This window comes from Oryzias latipes, chromosome 23 (assembly GCF_053564925.1).
Source record: "Oryzias latipes strain Hd-rR chromosome 23, Olatipes_Hd-rR_3.1".
Classification (NCBI taxonomy): domain Eukaryota; kingdom Metazoa; phylum Chordata; class Actinopteri; order Beloniformes; family Adrianichthyidae; genus Oryzias; species Oryzias latipes.
In genome coordinates, this window is record NC_136259.1 from 13,061,054 (window position 1) to 13,075,244 (window position 14,191).

The following is a 14,191-nucleotide window of genomic DNA, read 5'->3' on the forward strand; positions in this document are numbered from 1 at the left end:
TCACTTGTAATTTTCTACATACATGCAGTCCGTGCTGAACTTGTTTCTGGGTCGCATGGACCCTGAGGAGGGTTAAGGTTATGGTTATGGTTAGGCGCGCGGCGGCGTATAACCCCCGACCAAACGGTTCTCATGCACGGCTGTTACGGCAGCACACCGCTCCCGCGGGACATGGGCCGGCCGAGGAGAATAAATATCCCTCACTTACATGCGTGACAGTTAAAGGAGCTTTAACATTAAACACGTGCGAGCAAAAACAAGATTTATTCTTAGACAGGCTGAAAATGCAACGATAGACGTGTGAACCAGCACCGCTTCTGGATCGTTGGGGAGACTAGGCCTTTTTTTGGATGCTGGTGTGCCGCGGGATTTTTTTTAGGTTAAAGTGTGCCGTGGCTCAGAAAAGGTTGAAAAACACTGGATTATTGCACAGTCTTAAGTGGAGGTATGCAGTTGACCAGGGCTGTGTTTGTAAAGTTCTGCTGACTGAGGGAGAAAGCCAATAAACAGTTTGAGCAGCACTTTAGGGTTAAGTTGGATTATTTTAATGAGAGAAGTTTTAGAATGCTTGAATTGCCACACAAAAGGTTCAGCAATGACAGAGCACATTTGTGTGGAGAATGTGATTCTGATGCTTCCATATAGATCAAGATCTTCCTGTTTAAGAAAGCATGATTACAAGCCAATCCCAATGCATGCTACAATTGAAGCACCTCAGAGGGGACTTGATCCCCCAATCCCTGGTTTAGGAGGCCAGTGCCTTATCCATTAGGCCACTGAGGATTGATAGCTGCCTTATTCCACTTCTTCGTCAAACAGATCTGGAAAGTGGGATGTCCAGCCAGCAGTTTCAGCCACCACTATCCCATTGGAGGGTTAACTCTACTAATTGAACAAAGTTTTCACGACAGCACCAAGGCATCCTCACAAATGAATAAATAAAAATAAACAATCAAGATAGTAGGAAATCTTGCTGCCTGCCTTGAAAGGAAGGATATGTTGCCACCTGCAGCAAGCTGTCGACAACTCCAGTTGAAGTAAAAAAACCTCACCTTAATACTACATACACACCAGGCATGGGATGCACCTTCAAGAACTTGCTGAACAGGTATTCTTGAAAGCGCTTTTTGCGTATGTGGTGTTGACACTGGACTGTTGACACCCTATACTATAACATGTACTCACAGTTGCGTGAGACTTTTTTCAAAATGTGGAAGTGGTGCAAATCCCTTTCCAGGCTGTTTACATACCTTTTGGCTAATGTTCATATGCGGAAAATAAATATGGACAATTACAATGCTGTTAGTGTGGTATTGTTCACACAATGGCACACATTGGGGTACATCTGAATTCAATATCCACTTATAGATGGTCCCAAAATGTTTGTCATGTATCCTCAGCAGGTTATGTGAGTTATCACGGTAAGTTTGAGGCTAAGGAAGAGGCTAACCTCAACTTTCGGTTCCAAAAATGGATGTATGTTTCAGGGTATGCTTAGTTCCTATAGCAACTCGTGCTCTGAACATAACCTGGTCTGGAGCAGGTTTAAGTGAAGGTTAGTTTGTTTTCAGAGAGGTGAAGCAGCATGGCGTGTCCATTTGAAGATGATTTAGGGGATGAAAAAGTTCAGATAATACTTTTTCCACCGTGAGAGGGTGATAAGACCACGTTTCGATGTTGTAAAGATAGACCTTTTACATTGATCAACTTAATTATTTGCTTCAGTTAAGATATAACATTTTTTTTAGTTCAGTCAACTTAAAAATAACACATAGTTATAGACAGTTATTATACTTTCATTCAAATTAAAGTAAGTATGTAGGTGTAACTTTGGTTTAGTAAAAATAAACACTCAAGACAATACGTGTTCAATTCACATCATGGTCATTAATTGATCTGTGTAGATCCTTTGCTGCAGTCTGACTGTAAAATGCAAGGTGTGTCTGATTGCTTTCATCCTAGAACAGGGATTGGCAACTCTTGGTCTCAAGTGCCACAATTCCTGCCTGATTTTCTGATTTCAAAGCCACCCCGGCTGGAGTGACCAGCCCGGGCGCAAAGGGTCTGTTGCAATGTCAGCTACCCACCCGACCTGTCTTGAAACACTGACCAAGGGGTGTAATAGTTTGTGTTAAGCTTTGCATGTGTGCAGAGTTTAAAATAATCACAACAATGCATCATATATATGCGTCATATTTTCTCATAACTCTGACTCTGAGATGAATTTCATACCACAAATTCAAAAACATTACAAAAACTGGATTTTATCATCTTAAAAATATTACCAGAGTCTGCCCATTTCTCTCTCTTGCCAGCACAGAGGCGCCAATGCATGCTTTTATTTCCAGCACATTAGATTATAGTAATGCCCTGCTCTCTGGCCTTTCCAGAACAAGGATATCGAAACTTCAACTGCTGCAAAATTCAGCAGCACGCATGCTGATGAGGACCAGTGGGCGGAAATACATTACACCGATTTTAAAATCGCTGCATTGGCTCCCTGTGCGCTTAGGATATACATTAAAGTTCTTTTATTGGTTTCTATATGTTTTTATGGTCTCGGGCCTTCATATTTATCTGATATGATTTAAAGTATGAGCCCTCGTGGAACCCTGAAGTCCTCTGATAAAGGACCTTTGGTTATCCTCAAAGTTAGAACTAAAACATCCGGCAAGGCCTTGTTCAGTTTTTATGGTCCTCGCCTTTGGAACAGTTAAAACCATGAAGCAGCATAAAGCAGCAAGTTTTTGGATGGTTATACTGATTACAGTGAGGTTCAGATGTAATACAAGTTTTAATGGCTGGGCCTGTCCACACACACACTCAAATGTTATAAACACACCTTCTGGCTCAAAAAATGTTCACATGTCAACATGTACACAATACTAATAATTTTCACACATGCATAGTTATGCTTAAGACCTTAAGACTTACCTTTTTAATCTAGGTTTTAATTGAAATTTAGGAACTTATTTGATTTTTAATTATTTATGTTCTCTTTTTACCAGTTTGATATATGTGTATGTATACAGTATACATTTATTCATTTTTTACTTATTTATTTGTTTTTTGAATGTATTATTCACTTACCATTGTATATGTCTATTAAGGTTTATTTATGTACTTATTTGTTTTATGTTGTTGTTTTTAATCTATTTTAATTTTATTCCTTTTACATTTTATTTGCATCTCCAGTGTTTTCCTCAGAGGGATCCTCCACGTCAGTGACTGACCCTTCTCAGTGAACGGGGTCGCTGCAGTGGGATCTCCCGGGTCTGCCTCTTTTAGTCAGATCTGGGGGGTCCTGTGGTAGTGTACTCCGTGAACTTAAGTGGGGAGTCACTGATGTGGACATGTCCCCAAATTATTGTTTCCCCACTTCAGTACAAAGCCAGATTTCAACATTGTATCATTTTATCACTCTTTTTTATCATGGTGTATGTATGTGCGTGCGTGTGTGTGTGTGTGGGGGGGGGGGGGGGGTTAACGGCCTTGTGCAGGTTTTAAACAAAACTTTTGTTTGTCTTGTCCTTTTGTTTTTAAATTTTAGTATATTTTTATGCAAAGCACTTTGAGTGACCTGAGTTGAAAAAGTGCTATATAAATAAAGCTCGATTTGTTTTGATAATGACATATTCAGCGTTCAAAATGCGGTTATCCGGTTGTCCGAGACAACCAGATTTCACGGAGGACAACCAAAGTGAACCTGATGGTTGTCCGTGTGACAACGAGGTGTTTTATTCAAAGTTATAGTATTTTTCAAGTTTCAAATGTTAGTTTTTGGCAACCTCTGAATTGAGACGTATGCATCAAATTCTTTCCACTGACAAAAGAAGTGCGTGCATGCTAGCGAATCCTTACTGTTTCTACATGTTCACTTTTCAATAAAGATTTTTCAAATGAACAGTACCTGGCGCGACCACTAGAGGTCTCTAAAAACACACAAAAAGATTTAAAACACATTTAGATCAGGGGTCTCAACTCAATTTACCTGAGGGCCACTAAAGGCAGGGTCTAGCTGAGGGAGGGCCGCAACTTCAACGCACACACGCAACTTGTGAGTGTCTGAGAGCCAATAAATGTGTATGGAACATATACTATACTATACTATTAACTATACTCTATTAGTAACTGTTTTCTGTAGAAAATTTACTTATAAAATTCTCATTCAATAAAATAAAATACGTAAACAAAATAAATCAATAAGTAAATAAATCAGTGATACATTTGTGTTTACTCAGTCTTCTATATCTGCTGTTTTCTAATTTAAATGCCCCTATTAATACAGTTCAGTTCACACTGTTGAATTATAACTATTAAACCCAAAAGAAGACTCGAATTCTACAGTTCTGTAAATCAATCAATGGTTCTACTGAACACGGTTCTCCTGTCTTCTTTTCACTGATGGACACTTTGCATCTTCCTCTCAAACAGCTGAGACCCTCAGTGTGGATGAAGATGATTGTCAGTAAATCTGGACTGGACTTGGACTTATTGACATTTAAGGTGGAGAAGTCAGAGGATGTGCTCCCAATTTTGAGTCCGTGTTAAATTAATTTTTCTAAAGTTTACTTTTTAAAACACAAATCAGTAAAGGAGAAACAAAATTAAGAAACCATTTTTGAGTTTCTTTCTTATGACTTTTTGCACATTTAAACCCTGGTCACAAGTTCTTGTGGAGCAGCCGGTCAGCCACTCTTATGTTTTTATACTGAATTCAAACTGTGGTTCATAAAAGAACGGGCGCTGTTCACTGCAGATCAGAACAATTGTTGCTGGTACCTAACCTGTTGTTGGGGGTGTGCAACGCCCCGCCCTGCCTCCTAGAAATTGTGTTCTTTAAAGCCTGACATCGCGGTCGCGTGTAGGCGGAGCTACCAGCTAAAGTTATGGTCTGACGAGAAATAGTCAGGGCGCTCTAGCGCAGCACACGGATGAAAGAGCTGTCAATCTATCTGGCAACACTGACGGGATCAGGAAGGAGCAGGTTTCCTGGCAGGGACATGATGTCAATTGATGAAGCAGAAAAGAACCTCAAACGAGGTTCATCGTGAGACACGCATGGTGTTCAGATCTGCGAATCAGCAAAACTGGAAAAGGCTGAAGCTAAAAAAAAAAGTATTTTTCTGTCAGGAAAAAATTAATTCATAGATTTTCAGCTCTGTTGAACCATTAATGTTTTTTTTCCTCCATAATTCAAATGACTTTGACCTGCATCTTTACCAGCTGGTTCAGCGCGCTTCAGGCCATCTGTCTGTGCGCTGACACACGCACACTTTTAACCGAAGAGAATTTGTGAAAACATATTTAATAATTAAGTTGCACATCACACAAAAGAGGAATGCAAGAAAAGATGAGGCTGGAGGAGGGACATGAATCTCTTTAATTACATCAATACAAATACATGTTTTTTTCCTGCAGGACTGGAGACAATACAAAATCAATGCATCTAAATTACTGTGCGGGACCAAAGTCTCTGAGTTTTGCGGGTGCGGGCGGGAGTGGACATACATATTTTGCGATTGCGGGCAAGAGTGTAAAGCAAACGTTGCGGGAGCAGGCGGGATTAGTCAGAAATTCAGCGGGCGTGGGCGGGATGAAGAAAATAGTCCCGCGCAGGGCTCTAGTACAGACATTATATTGTGAAGACCTTGACCCTGTTATGCTCTTTCTTCAGTGCTGGCCAAATTTCTCAAGGTCACTACACAACAGACATGTTTATGTTTTTTTTTTAAATTGTTTTCTAAAGGTCAGAATCCCACTGACGTCCTAACTTGTAATGCCTTTTTCTCATTCACTGTAGTTTCTTTGATCGCTGTTATGTGACTAGGTCTTTTCGTCTATAGTTCATCTCAGTGGTTTTTGTATGGAATTACAAATCTGCCATAAACTGAAAGGGCGTAAAGACAACTAAGCATATGGAATTACGTTTCTGCCAATAAGTGAAAGGGCGTAAAGACAACTAAGCGGGCGTATTTAGGAACTGAGTGAGTGAACCTTCAAACCGCGCAGGCGCAATTCTAACCCTGAAGTGATCTTGCGCGGTCAATTCCTTTTTGCACGCTCATGTGGATTTACGCTCAGTGTTAAGGGGGCGTTTTTGTCACTTTTGGGGCAGGAACCTTTCTGGTTGATCTGATTGGCTGAAATTTGCATGGCCTATCGGCGAGACAGAGGGGCGGGACCATCATTTTTCAGTGCGGGGGGGTTAACAGGCGGCTCTTGAGCTGCGTGCAGCTCTCTGCCTTTTATCATATTTTCTATATTCAGTACTTTCACAACCTTATGGTTCTTAAGGTCTTACATTTTCTCCAAAATGTACAGAGCGGCCCTAATGTGTTGTTGTGTGACATCGGTAAAGAGGATCTAAGAACAGCATGATTACGGTATGGAGAGAGGTGAGGACGTGAAAGAAGACCCCCCCCCCCCCCCCCCATAGTACAAAGGAGCAGATATGTGAATAATGCAGAACAACTTCGTTTGGAAACCCTGGAAATGCAAAGAGACACGATTATGAGGCATAGTTTAAACTGCAGCTATCAGCTACGCGGAGGAACACGGGAATAGAGCAGCTGCAGTTCGGTTAAATTAGATCTTCACAGATTCGGACTTCCTGCTTCAATAACTCTTCTGATAAACGTTCAAATGTGTCAGCAAGTATCTCACTCATTTTGTATTAACACAGAGAGTGAACTACAAAAGCATTTTTAAAGAAAAAAGATAGTTTTTATTGCCTTTTAATCAGAATTGTTCGCTTTAAGCTGTGAATGCAAACATGCAGCAGCCGGCTGCTAAGGGACCGTCAATAAAGTGCAACCTCTGTGAAACACCATTCTGTAAATATCAGTGAACTTTTAAAAAGGGAATAAATGTCTATATTTATATGAACTGGTAATGAAGACTCGTCAGCATAGTCATGCTACATTATTATTTATTATACTAAATTTTGTTAGAAAGTCAACCTCCATTTTATTGCATATAGTTTTTTTAAATTTAATAGAGATATGAATCATAACATAAATGCACTATAGCTCTGAAGATACTAAAGCTTCTGTCACCAAACTTCCTGTATTGACTAATCATGACCTTATTGTCCTACTGCAATAAAAAGATTATGTCATAATTCACGTTGTTTATTGTTAGGAATTTTTCATTTTTAAATATTGATCAGATTTGGTCAAAAATGCTCAATAGCTTTGAAGATGCTGTAGTTACTGACACAAAACTTCCTGTACTGACTAATCATGACCTTATTTCATTTTATTATATTATATTGTATTTTCCTACTAAAATAAAGATTATGCAAAAAAAAAAAAAAAATTCTGGCATCTTCAGAGCTATTGAGGATTTTTGACCAAATCTGATCCATTTGTAAATATGAAAAATTCCTATAAATAAACAAAGTGAACTATTGACATTCTTTATTTTAGTATGACAATAAGGTCATGTCAAGTTACTGATAACTTTAGTCATGATTCATATCTATTAAAATTTGAAAAAGTATATGCAACAAGATAAAATAAAGATGGACTTTCCTACAAAATATGTATTGTAACAATAATATGCTTTATGATCATTTTATGATTTTTTGTAAGATTATTGATTTTTACACAGTGGTGTTTCACAGTTCACAGAGGTTGCACTTTGTTGACGGTCCCTTGGCAGCCGGCTGCTGCATGTTTGCATTCACAGCTTAAAGCGAACAATTCTGATTAAAAGGCAAAAAAACGATATTTTTTCTTCAGAAATGCATTTGTAGTTCACTCTCTGTGTTAATACAAAAGTATTGAGATACTTGCTGACACATTTGAACGTTGATCAGAGGAGTTATTGAAGCAGGAAGTCTGAATCTGTGGAGATCTTTCTAACTTATCGAACCTCAGCTGCCAGAGATTTTAAAATAATGAATCTATGGTTCGCAAGTGAGAACGCTGGAAAACCAACTCTGAAAAGACAAGAAGACGCAGCAGCAGCTGAGTTTCCGCGGAAAAGGAAAGACCTGTGTTGGAAGATCGACTCGAGGCAGAGCGCTGCTACTTCCAGCAGATGACCGTGAAAAGAGCCATCCTCCTCCCCCCCTTACCGGGACGCAGCGCCGGCAAGTTACTTTGGGACTGCAGGACTTAAACTTGGCCTGAGGCGTCTGCTTTCACTGTTCTTTGGATCCGCATAGCAAAGAGACGGACTCTGATGATGAGGAATAGGGAAGCCGGTGTGTCTGATAGAAATGTAGTCCAGCTGTTTCAGATACAGAAGATGAGGACTTTGATGGATTTTAAATGCTGATTGATGACTGAAAAAATAAATCACAACCAACTCAGTTTTGCGCTCGCTGCCTTTTTTAAACACACACCAGCATGCACGTTTCACCGGTATGTGTGTTTACGTTACAGAAAAAAACACTAAACTGAAACGGCGCCGTTTAATCCAGTGCTGTTGTAAGGAGAGGAGGGGGTTATGAGAAATAATATGGCTGTAATTGTGTGTCTGTCTGGCAGGTCAGTGTGTGTTGTGGCTCTTTGACTATCAGAGTTAGAGATGTCGGCTCTTTGTGTCAAACTTGTTTGTCCCCCCCCCCCCCCCCTGTTAGAGGCAATCATAAAAAAAAAACGCGGATGTAACGTGGATTAAAACATTAACCAACAACGCAAAACTAAGGTAAGAAAGTGCAGCGGGTTTATTTGTGGTGTAAGTTTTTCTGATGTGAAATTCACTGTATTTGTTACCGTTTTAATGCTTTTAATCCAGGTTACAGCCGCCGTTCCTTTTCTATTAAAGCCCCAAAATTAAAGTCCCGCCCCGCTGCTTGGCATGCAAATTTCAGCCAATCAGATCAACCAGAAAGGTTCCTGCCCCTAAGTGACAAACACACCCCTGAATGCCGCCCCCAAGTGACAAAAACGCCCCCCTAACACTGAGCGTAAATCCAGGTGAGGGCGCAAAGGAGAACTGACCGAGCAGGATCGCTGCTCAGTTAGGATTTCAGCGTTCAGTTGTAAAATACGGGGTCGCTTGGCTAGAATTGCGCCATCACAGTTTTAAGGTTCACTCACTCAGTTTCTAAATACGCCCGCTCAGTTGTCTTTACGCCCTTTCAATTTTTGGCATTTATGTAATTCGATAGGAAAAAGTCACAAAGAGCCAAGAAAGTGGGTTCAAATAGAGAAGTGGTGTTCATGTTTGCTCCATATCAGAACAGCAAGAAAATTTACCCCATCTGGAGCTTTTTGACAGTTCAAGGGCATTGACTGGATAGCCATTGACTGCTATTGTTTGCTACCAACTATGAGCTAATATTGGATCAAAACATACCCCTGATGTGTGCGATTGTGTGAACAATACCACACTAACAGCATTCCCATTGTCCAGATTCACTTTTATGCATTTGAACATTAGCCTAAAGGTATGTAGAGACTCCTACTACATTCAAACGGGCTCTGGAACACACATTCATCCCATGCCTGGTGTGTATGTAGTAGCATGGTGAGAGTTTTTGATCTCAGCTGTATTTGTCGACAGGGTCCAGCAGATAACAACATACCCTTCCCTTTAGCGCGTGCGGCTAGATTTGATTTGATTTGATTTATTGATTTATTTCAAGCATTGTAGTCAAAGCAATAAAGAAATTCACATATTTATCAAAATCATTACAGAAATGTTGAAATGCATAGATTAAAAAGACAGAAAATAAAACAAAACAAACATGTCACATAAATCACATATGCTTAATTAAATACAGTGATCATTAACTAAAGTTAGGTTGAGCTTGATTTATTGCTTGAAAATGAGTGGGAAAGAGCAAGCTTATACAATCCCACCCCTACTGAGTTCATTCATTTGATAGTTTTACAGTTTTTGTAATCCAGTTCTGATCAGATAAATTCTCTTCAAGTATCAAAATCCAGTGCCTAGTAATGACTGATGATCTTCAGAAAACATTCATTCATGATTTCAGTAAACAGTAACGGTACCGATATGTAATAATCATTGATTATCATTAGAACACACGATCACATTAAACCAGTAATTATTGCTGCACATTGCAGATCAAGATCAAGATCAAGTTGTGAAGAGTTAGTTCAAATGGTAGAGTTAGCCCTCCTATGGGCTAGTTATGGATAAAACTGCATGCTGGACATCCCTCTTTCAAGTTCTGTAAGACCTAGGAGTGGAACACGACCACTTCCAATGAAACGGCTGTACCAACGCACGTGTATGCACATTTTGGGCTACATCGTTCAAAACTGTTGCAACACGCATTGTGAGGCATGTTTGTTTATAGTCGTTTTTGGGCTCCACGCACATGACGCACGGCCATTGAATGAGTGTCAAATCTTACAAAGTTGAACATTGTCAGTCAAGGACTGGGATTTGATAGTGACTTATTGGTCGCGGCTTTTTCAAAACACAAAGTACCAATGGTTTTAAAAGTGACCATGAAGCAGAATTTAGTCATTGTTCTCAGTGGCCTGTCGGAGTTAAATGACACCAACTCTTTCATGTGTAAAGGGAGTTGTCAAGCCTCAGTGGCCTAATGGATAAGGCACTGGCCTTCTAAGCCAGGGATTGGGGGTTCGAGTCCCCTCTGAGGTGCTTCAAATGTTGCAGTTCTTTCTTATAAAGAAAGTCATTGATTCAATGCCCATGATGGTAGTCAGACTTCTGACTGATTGTGGGGTGCACAGGTGCCTTTATGCAAGGGGTTAGAAGTTTAGGTTGGCATGGGTAACCTCTATCCCCTAACAGAAAGCCATCAATCTGTCCTGTATAAAAAAAGACAAAAACAAAAATCATATTGCATATGTGCTACATTTAAGTGCATGTGTAAATGTAGTGCATACATTTACTTACCAGTCTGTTGCTTAGGGTAGACTCACTTAGGGTAGACTCACGAAATATTCGTGAGTCATGAACAGAGCCGGACCACTTGGCTTCAACATTGGTGATGACATGTGCAGCATCACATATAATCTTTACAGTGGAAAGAATAAGACATTTCAAATATAGCATTGCTAGGTTGATTCACCATCATAAACTGCATGTAACTCTATTTACCTGCACATTAATACTGTGGATTGACTTTTTGTTTACATAGTCTGCCTCATTTTCAGTTGGTGCGATGACAGGTATATGTGTGCCATCAATGCATCCAACCACATTTGGAAAACCTGAAGGTAAGTTTAATTATTAGGTCACTTTCAGAAGATGCAGTAAGACATTGTTAACTAAACATAATTGTTCAGCATAGACACATTTGAACTGATTTGAACACTACAAACCAGCAATCCTGTGAAACTCCTCTTTGATGGCTCTCAGGGGTTTGTGCCCAGGAAACACTGTAAAAATGCGCAGAAAGTGCTTGAGAGCGAGGCACACTTTCCGAACAGCTCTGCATACAGTGGCTTTACTAATATGCTCCGCATCCCCGATATTGTACAGAAAGCTTCCATTGGCAAAGAAACGTAAAGCTGCACAGAGTATCTGCTCGGATAAGAGCACGTCCACGATGCCTGATGTTAGTAATGTAAGGCTGGATGAGATTGTGTATATATGTAATTGACTGCAACGAAAAACGGTAACGCTCAAACAAAACGTATGGCGAAATGACAAAAAATCGAGTCTAGGTCTCAAAATCCTCGTATGATGTAAATGTAATTCTCTACGAATTAATGCAGCCTCCTCGTCTATTGGGTCCTCCAAAAAAGGACAAGCATTCTTGTCACTTAGCTTGTCTCTGTGTGACGTAAATGTGGCCAATGAAGGTTAAAGCGAAAAATACCGCTTCGTCTTTAAAAAGGGGAGGGGACCGGCAGAAACCTTGAGTTTAGAGAATAAAACCTGCTCCCGACCAGGTTAGGTTCACAGCGTAAGTAACCATGTACACTGACTCTGAGTATAAGTTACCTCTCTTTCAGAAACGGGTTTGACTTACTCTGCTTTCTCTGGTTTAACAAGCCTCCCATTCTGAAACGGAAAACCCAGGGTTTCCCTAATTTCAGGGTTAACGCACTCAGAGTTTACACTTAACCTCCTTTCTGAAACAGGCCCCTGGTGTTGGGGTTGCCAAGTGTTCATTCTAGAAATGATCTTGTCTTTCAGGTCAGTTGCTGCCTTCCTCAGCGTATCTGTGGTTGTTGGGGCTGTGTACCCAATCTCAGGGTGGGAGTGTGGTATATATATATATATATATATATATATAAATATAAATATATAGACATTTCGTATCACAATGAAACTGGAAATAAGATTAGGAACTTACATGTTTATTACTCTGACCCATTAATTTTTGCCTAGCAGAAACTTTTCTTTTATTTGCTGATGCAGCCGTATTACTTCTCTTTAGTTATGATGGGCGTGTACTCTTTATACACTGTCATAAAAACCTCTGACTCCGTCTCACCAAAATATAAAGCTCTTTTTTCTCCACCGGTTTCCATGGTGACTCCGGAACTTAGCAATCCATTGAAAATGCCTTGTTGTACTCGCCGTGCACACGCATTAACTCAGGGTTACTGAAAGGAGGTCAATTAAGCAAACTCATAACCAGTGTTCTGGAATCTACATACCCAGAGAAAGCAAGTTCTGGCTTACTTAACTGAGGTCAGGGTTAATGTCAGGTTAAGTTAACCTTGCTTTCTGGAATACCTCAGTAGAATTGCCAATAGCGTCCAGCAGATAACAACATATCCTTCCTTTTAGAGCAAGCAGCTAGATTTCCTACTGTCTTGATTGTTTCTTTTTATTTATTCATTTATGAGGATGCCTTGGTGGTGTTGTGAAAAGTCTGTCCAATTAGTAGAGTTAGCCCTCCTATGGTGTAGTTGTGGATAAAACATGACAGTTATCAAGCCTCATTGGGCTAATGAAGTAGTATAGTGAAGGCTGTAACAGTGCACAATAGACTAGGTCAATAATAGGCAAGCATCTGACTTTGTCTCAATCAATGAAGCATCGAGAACATTTTACAATGAGAGCAAACGAAATATCACAGCTTGCACTCTGCAGTCTAATTGCAAGAAAACTCGCATCCAACCTTAACCCTTGTGCTATAGGCACTTTCACAGACAGTGTGTTGAACCTTTTTTCTTCATTGATTTGTGATCTTCACTGGTGTCCATGGATTACATGAAATCTTTCCACCTTTCTCCACCTTTGTCATGGTAGGAATAACTAGTCAATGTAAGGGTGGGGTCATCTGAGATAGCACAAGGGTTAAAAAAGTTTAACATTAAGGGACTCAGATTTGGTAGTTATGTGTGGGTAGTGTCCTTTTCAAAACACAGAAGTATGAACTGTTAGATAAGTAATCATGAAGTAGAAATTAATAAATACAGTCTGAGGCCAGCTGGAATTATATGACACCAAGTCTTTCATACAATTGAAGCAGAGCTGTGAAAGAAAAAGTCTGGAGCAAGATTTACGAGAAAGGAAGTCTGGGACAGCTTTGAGACTTATGGACTTAATGTTTGCTGCTATTTATATGCTGATAGTGGATAGAAGTTTATCCCTGATGTATGCTTTTATGTGAAAAATACCACACTTCCAGGTTACGTTTTTTTTGCATTAGAATACAGTATTAGCAAAAAAGTATGGGAAGACTAAAAGAAAGAATTTTTGACTTGAACTTGGCACTGCCAACAGTGTCCAGCAGGTGGCGCAAGTTTCTACTTTAAACTCTGTTGTCATCGAATTGAATGTAAATTGTCCAGTTTCAATGTTGTCAATGTGCAGACACGTTCAGAGGTCTTTGATGAAACTGCTAGTTGGACAGCCTCCTTTCAAGTTCTTTATAAGCCTGCAGTGGTGATGAGGTAGCTTACTAAGCCATGGGTTATTGGTTCTAGTCCTATTCGTGGTGTTTCTGTAGAGTGGGCTATGAAGACTGTCTCTGAAGAAAGTTGCTTGGCATTTTTAGGCATTTTTCTGATGATGGACGAAGATATATAAAGTTGAGTTTAACCTGCATTTCTGAGGAATTTCTTTATTCAAATTGTAGTAAACATGGAGCAGACGAAAAAAAATGCCATTGGGAAAAGCTCTGTTTTGACATAGAAAATACGCTGGGCGGGGCCACAAGTTCTCTTCTCCGCTCCAATCTGACACATCCCCTTGCAGACGAATAGATCCAGGAACGTCTCCGTTTTCTTGGTCTGAGCTGGAATCTTGATCTAAACTGTACGGCCGGACAGCT

General features: G+C 40.0%; 1 long non-coding RNA gene and 1 other non-coding gene across 2 annotated transcripts; one reads left to right on the forward strand and one right to left on the reverse strand.

The window, feature by feature from the left end:
- Nucleotides 1–9,073: 9,073 nt before the first annotated feature.
- LOC105357066 (uncharacterized) lies at nucleotides 9,074–11,926 on the reverse strand. The gene is made up of 3 exons (XR_013653507.1): nucleotides 11,056–11,926; nucleotides 10,852–10,971; nucleotides 9,074–10,763 (listed from the first exon to the last, which is right to left on the reverse strand). It is a non-coding gene; the product is annotated as an uncharacterized LOC105357066 (long non-coding RNA).
- trnar-ucu (transfer RNA arginine (anticodon UCU)) lies at nucleotides 10,521–10,593 on the forward strand. Its single transcript has one exon. It is a non-coding gene; the product is annotated as a tRNA-Arg (tRNA).
- Nucleotides 11,927–14,191: the final 2,265 nt, after the last annotated feature.